The sequence below is a fragment of the Pinus tabuliformis genome, chromosome 2_2 (assembly GCF_031772625.1).
Source record: "Pinus tabuliformis cultivar Carrire ecotype Pingquan chromosome 2_2, CPIR1, whole genome shotgun sequence".
Lineage (NCBI taxonomy): Eukaryota > Viridiplantae > Streptophyta > Pinopsida > Pinales > Pinaceae > Pinus > Pinus tabuliformis.
Genome location: NC_142300.1, coordinates 394338495 through 394346151, shown reverse-complemented (window position 1 = coordinate 394346151; position 7657 = coordinate 394338495).

Below are 7657 nucleotides of genomic sequence, written 5' to 3'. Positions count from 1 at the left end.
AGCCTGACATTTTCTGGTGAATTCAGGGGCTTGGAAGGTCAGAGGGAAGATATAATGGGGAAGGTTTGACTCCTAGAGTCCAATTTCATTAGTCTGGTGTGCATGCTTGTCTTCCAACCAACATTATAATTCTAAAAAGTCACATTCACACTGGGTTTCATTAATCTGATAATACCTATTGGCTAAAGGGATTTGATATAAATCTATGGAGGGAGGGATCAAGGGATTAACAATTTTATCTTGAGTTTTGCTCTTAGGAGGCATGATTATATTAGTGAAAGATAAGAGAAATTGAGAAAAGATCTTACTGGGAAACAGTCAGGGTAACGAATTGTCAGGGAACGGAGATAAAGAACAATTAATTTGGATACAGTTCTAGTTTAGGAAATGCTCTAAGCATAACCGTCGTATAAAAGCTGTCAATTACAAGAGATGAGCAGTAAACAGAAGGAGAGTGACATCTTCAGAGTCTTTTTAAACAATACTGTGAAAGTCCCGTTGGAAATGGCGCGGGACCGTTAAGTTTGAATGGTTACCTGGGAATTGAATTTAATGTCGAACGATTGTTTTTTGCCAGAGTGCATTTAAGTGGACAATGGCTAGGCGACGTGGCAAGAGGTGAGTGGAGGAGGTGTCATGGTGGGGACGTGGTAAAGCGGGTGAAGGGAAGGCGGTTTCAGTGGGGGTAGTGGGTGGTAAGTAGTTTCGGTCGGGGGGGGGGGGTGAAAAATTAAGTGAAGCTGCCATGTTAGGATGGGGCCCGACAGGAGAAACAACCTTTTCAGAAACCCCCCTCAACCCACCCAACGGTAAAGGCAAGATGGAGAGGGGGGGACGAAGAATGATAACGTTCGTGGATTGATTTGGGTGAGTGGATCCCGATGCCTTGACAACGCTGCTGATTAATCATATATGACATAGAATCTTTGTCCATATGCACCCTTATGTTTTGCTTTTTTGACTTAGGATAAAGGTTTAGGAATAAAATCATGAAAAAGAACTTTATCCCATTGCACCCGTTTTCCTTTTTACCATATCATTAAAACTTAGGATATAAATGGCATAGGCATATATTTATAAAAACCATCTAATTTACCTACCCTTAACTAAACTAACATTTTATTTTTTCTAAAGGGTGCACTTAGACTAGCAAACCCACATTATTTTCTTTTATACAGAATGAAAAACTATCTAAATCCTATCACTTATTTCTCCTATTGATTCAGATTAAACAGTTGAATCAATGTCATTTTCTACCTAACTACTGATTTACCAAGATTAGACTGTTTGGAAAATCTTTATTCTCTAACCTAATTTACAGAAATTTAAACATGTTTAACCATGATTACACTGTATGATTAAACAAATAACTAGTGATTGTGGCATTTTAAACAAGCTGCACACAACCTTTATTTAACAATGATAAAGAAAACTAACTATCAGTAGTGGCATTTAGACTTGCAACACTTTCAGTATTATTTCTTTTTGTTTTTCTTTTGATGGGGTTCTATTTTTCATTATTTTTCAATATTTTTGTTTTTCCTCTTTTTTTCTTATTTATACCCTCTTTTCATTTTTTATTCTTTTTTTTTTTCCTTTATTTGGAAATCATTGGTAGATTGACAATTATTTACAGTATAAGATTCCTGAGATACAATACTCAAATACCTTGAGATCCTATAAATTATAGGACCCTAATAGTGGCTCCAGCTAGGGATGACACTCTCCCTGTGAGGTGCCAAGAACATTTGATCAGTAGCCTTGAGTGTTCTATTTCAACAATATCCACACCTGATTTCCTTTGTTGTAGTACTTATGGTAACATATCAATGGAAGCTTAGGGCCTTCTCTGCGGGCTTCAACTTTTGTTAATAGGTCACCCAATCAAATATTAAAGACAATGATATTTACAATGATATATGCTAGAAAAATTCTATTGCTCAGAGAAATAGTGCTTCAACATTATGCCATTCATGGGTCCACCAACCATTTTTTTCCCATAAATGACATAAGGCCCCATCCATAGATTGTCAAATTTTCCATGCTTTCCTTTGTCCTCTCTTCTGGAATCCCACTTTAAAACTATATCACCCAGAGTGAAATCATCTACTTTTTTTCTTCTATCAAAAACCTTTTTGATACTCTCCTGGATGACTTGAGACTTATTATAGACTTCTTCCCTCGACTGCTGCAATTGGATTGTCTGATCAATTCTCGTTTGAATGTCATTTGGCTCAACCTGCAATTCCTGAATTGTCTTCATGACTGGAACTCCCAAAGAGGATGGAAAAACAACATCCATTCCATAAACCAATTGGTATGGTGACATGGCGATTGATTTCTTAGTTGTGAGCCTATCAGCCCAAAGGGCATTTATCAACTTGTTGTGCCATGACTTTTTGTTGTCGCTAACAACTTCTTAATAATGTTTACCAAACTCTTATTTGAAGATTCGGCCAACCCATTACCTTGTGGGTAATAAGTAGTTGAATGTCCCAAAGTAATATGGTATTTGTTGCAGAAATATATCATTTTCTTAGATTTAAAAGCTACAGCATGATCTGTAATGAGCTTGTTTGGACAACCAAATCTAGACAGGATATTGGTTTCTAAAAATTTGATAATAATAACATACGTGGCTAGTCTGGAAGGTGTGGCCTCAATCCATTTGGTGAAGTAGTCAGTAGCGGTGAATATCCATTTATGTTGGGCAGAGGATGGTGGATGGATTTCTCCAATGAAGTCCAATCCCCATTGTTGGAAAGGACATTCAACAGATATGGGCTTCAAAGGTAGAGGAAATAAATTTCTTTTCCCCTCAAATATTTGACATTTATGGAAAGATGTTACCTTCTTATGAACATCAGGGAAAAGAGTAGGCCAGGAGAAACTAACTCTAAGGATCTAATTAGTAGTAGTTTTCCAGTATAGATGTCCACCACAGTTACCTTCATGGAAATCCTGCATTTTTCTTTCTGCATCATCTTTCAATAGACACTTTAGTAAAATACCACCAACATATTTCCAATATAAACCATTATCTATGATGCAAAATTTCATTGCTTTTAACATTAGAAATCTAGCATTGGTCTTAGTTAAACCAGGAGGAGCATTTAAATTGAATAAAACAAAGATGAGGTCTGCATACCAAGGTGAGGTCATAAAAGTCTCATCTAATTTTGGAGTTGCCTTCTCCTCTTGATCATCTAATGTAGCTATAGAATTGATATCCAATGCATTAAAGTTAGATTCAGCCATCAATTTAGCTAATCATTGTCCTTTGATAAACTTGGTTGGCTTGATTTCCATGTCATACTCAAGAATGATGGCAATCCATTTGCCTCTTTTACCATTTGGTCCATTTTGAGTTAAAATATCCTTAACTACAACATTTGGTACACAAGAAATTATGTGAGAATGAAGGATATACACCCTGAAATCTTTAATTGCTTTAATCAATGCAAAGGCATGTTTTTCCATTATATTATATTTGAGTGCAACATCCCTCAAAGCCTTGCTAAAAAAATCAATGGGCTGTTCGAATCCATCATCATTTTTTTGTAAAGGACAGCTGCAATAGTGTGTTTAGAAGCGAATGAAAAGATTATAAAATCCTTAGTGAAATTTGGACTGATTAGGACTGGTGCTTTTGTTAATGCTTGTTTAACTTGATCAAACAATTGCCTAGCTTCAATGTTCCATCTGATTTCTGAATCTCTTTTTAGCATATTTGTTATGTTTATGAGAAGTTTTGCAAGGTTAGGGATAAACCTTCTTAGGAAGCTTATTCTACCAGTAAATGATTGAAGTTCCTTAATGTTTCTAGGATGATTGATTTTCAGAATAGCTTCAATCCTTTTAGGATCAATTTTAATACCTTCCTTAGAGATGATATGACCAAGAAGTTTTCCCTCTTCAAGGCCAAACATTGTTTTCTTAGGATTTAGTGAAATCCAAAACCTTCTACATTTCTCAAATACTCTTCTCAGATGTAACAAATGTTCTTCATTAGTTTTAGAATAAACAATAATGTCATCTAGATAGATCACAATAAACCTGCCAATTTCATCAGCAAAAGCAATATCCATTGCTCTTTGAAATGTGGCTCCAACATTCATTAACCCAAAAGGCATCTTCACATACATGAAGGTACCCCATGGAGTAGTAAAGGATGTTTTATCTTGATCATCATGGTGAACTAAAACCTGATTATAACCTGAGAAACCATCTAATAAAGAAATCCTAGAAGACCCAACTACCTTTTGTAGAATATGATCCATTTTTGGTAAAGGGTAGTTGTCTTTTAGGGAGACTTTGTTAAGGTTTCTAAAATCTATACACAATCTAATTTCACCTGTTTTCTTCCTAGTTGGCACAATATTGGAAACCCATTTAGAGTACTTAAGAGGAAGTATGATTTTAGAGTCATACATGCTTTTAATTTATTTTTCAATTAAAGGCATTAGTACAGGATTTATTCTTCGAAGTTTTTGTTTAAATGGTTTCTGATCCTCTTTAGTTGGAATTTTTTGTTGTATAATTTTTATATCGGTTCGTAGATTTCTGTGGAGTGGTTTCTGAGAGATTGAATTCGGATATTCCACAGTGTTCATCATTTTTATTTGTCGACGTTTCGAGCCTAGACCAAGACTCATCATCAGGACTGTTTATATCATATGTTTTTAGATCTTCACAGCTCCAGGCAAAAACATCATTGAATTCCTTGAATAAAGAAATGTATTTTTGTTTTTAGCAGTTGGGAGTGATTTGGACAGTTTTATGATTTGGGGATCTTTTTCAGTACCTAAATTACATTCTTCAACTACTGCTCCTGTGGGCTCAATCTCAGGCTTTTTTTCCACATCATTGAAATCAAATAATTCTTCCAGTGGAACTAGACCTCTAGGTAAAACATTATCCTTTAGCTGAAGTGTTTCAAAATCTTCTTTTTCTGGATCTATCTCAAGCAATTCTAATTTATTTAAAGCCCCAAGGGTTAGCTCAACCGGTCAAAGCAGTGCCTCGCCATACGGGAGGTCACAGGGTCGAATCTACTCGAAAGCTCTTGGGGTCAGGTCAGTACATAGGCCGCGGGGATGTGATCCCCTTCGGGGTCGATCTGCCCAGATTTACTGTGGACGTAGTGGCTACCCAATGACCAAAGGTGCCCGTGAACCACAGAGTAAAAAAAAAAAAAATCTAATTTATTTACAACTTTATCTATGGGTGTATTTACATCTGATTTTTCTAATTTCCTTTCTAGATCAGAATGTACAGCTATTTGATTTTCCACTTCATATTCCAAATCAATACTATCATCTTGAAATTCATCTTTAGATTGCAGAAAACTTTCAATTTGTTTATCACTGCCAAACACTTGCCAATACTTCATATTATCTAGTACAACTGGTCGATGTTTCACTTCCACTATATATTCTCGATTAGGGTAAGGCATTTTACAGGAGCTGGCTGAAAAAGAAAGACTATTTGGAATGATATTCTGTTTTCTAGGAATTGTAGAAAGGTCATATTCAAGAAAACTCTAGAAAATCAAGCACAACATTTCTGTATGCTCTCATTCTAGGGTGTTTGGCTGAATATTCTTGTTTAATTTTGTTCTATAATTAACTCAGCATCTCCTCGAATGGAGATCCTCTTCGAACCTAATTTTTTCAACAATTTTAATCCTAATATAAGGGCTTCATACTCTGCTATGTTATTGGTATATTGAAAATTGAGCTTGTATGAATGAACTTCAGCATGATTGTTTCCTGTGTTTACTGCCCAGAATTCCTACTCCAGAACCATCTTTGCTACAAGAGCCATCAAAATTCATGTTCCAAAGAGGTTCAGGAAGAGTTTTGGGTTCTATTGTTTGTGTTTGGTTTGGATTGGTTTTAGGAATCTCAGTTTATGCTTTGATCACCTAAGTGTTTATGTATCCATCATTATAAAGAATGAAAGAGTCTAAATCTGGGTGGACAGAATAAAGAGGATAGTTGTAAGGTTTCTCTTAACTACTCACTATGAATTTCATCTAGGTTTCCCTATATAATCTTCTTTGCTGTCCAAAAACTGGTATGGTGGCAAAGGTCATATCCATATGTAGGGTTCCTTGTAATTTTTCTCCCAATGAGCGTGACAACAACATGCCATACTTAGGGGAAATATCTGCAACCACTATATCCATTACCAGAATTTTGGCCAGAATTTGACATAAAGTAACACACAGGTCTTTGATGAGACCTAGACATCTTACTTTACTGGAATCAAAGGAATATAGGTCTTTATAGGGTCTGGTAATATCAAGTCCTAATTTCTCAATTACAGATTTAGGCATTAAGTTGTGGGAAGCCCATGAATCTAACATAGCATTATGGAGGATCTTATCAAGAATATTTAAGATAACATAGAATGGAGGAACACCCTCTTCCTGTGGTTTGCCCTCAACTTCTAGACCAAATAAGAGTTCTGTTTGGTCATCATTCAAATTAACGGAATCTGTGTTTTCCCCTATGTTTAGAGCTATCATCACTTGGGGTCTGTACATGTTTTTTTCATTAACTCTGTTAAGAGAATAGGAATTTTTAGTTTTACTAATTCATTCTCAATGTTGAACGATGTTTGAATCTTGATTAGGTTAGGAAGATCAGATTGCTCTATAATTTGTTTTGACATAGGCTCTTTTTGGTGACTGGTGGTTGGGATATCACTTTGAGTAGTTTTGGAAACATTATCAACTATATTTTTGATAGGAGTTTCTACTTTCTTTTTGCCAGAATTATCAACAGTCTTCTTGAGAGAATTGTTTGTAGTTTTCTTAGCATCAATCTTAGAGGATTTCTTAGCAGGATTTTCATAGTTCTTATTGTTGGGACTATCTGAATTCTTTTTACTCCTAAGGTTATATTTCCTGTGGAATTCCATGATGGCATTTTCAAAACCTTGTTTATATTCATCTGACTCCTTAGAATCAAGTTCGGTTTGAGCTAGGACGAAAATTTCTTGCTCCTCTTGAGTGAGGAAAAAAGTTTCATCATCATTGATTCCCATCAGATTTATTTGACTGTCATCTAAATCTTCAATAATATTACCCTCATCATTAGTATAATTTTCCTGAAAAGGAGGTTGGACCTGTTGGTCTGGACCCTTTTGTTCTCGTTGTTTGATTTGGGGAACATTCCTTCTGAAGTTTTGGTTCCTATTTTGAGGAGCATTTTGGTTTTCTCTCATTTGAACTTGATCATTTATGTTTACTCTTTGCATCATATTTTCCACTACCCTCACTAAGTTATCAATTTTATGATTAGAGGTAGAAGTGGAAGGCTCTTCTTTAATGGTAACCCTGTGTTCAGATTTTAGTTTGGCCTTCTTGGCTAAGATGTTAGCTTCAACTTTTATAGCATTGGCTTGCATTTCTTCCAAAGTTTCCAGGTCTCTCTCTCTAAGTTGATATTCCATGTCTACATCAAAACCATCAGGAAAATCAATCAAAGCTAGACTAGGTGTGTTATGTGGAATTTTTCATCTATGGATAAACACAACTTCCCTAAGTGGGTAGCTACACTTAGAAAAATAAAATAAAGAGTTTAACCTTTTCCTATAGAATAAAATAAGACAAGGGACCTACTTGTTATCTTTCACTTCCCTTTGTCTC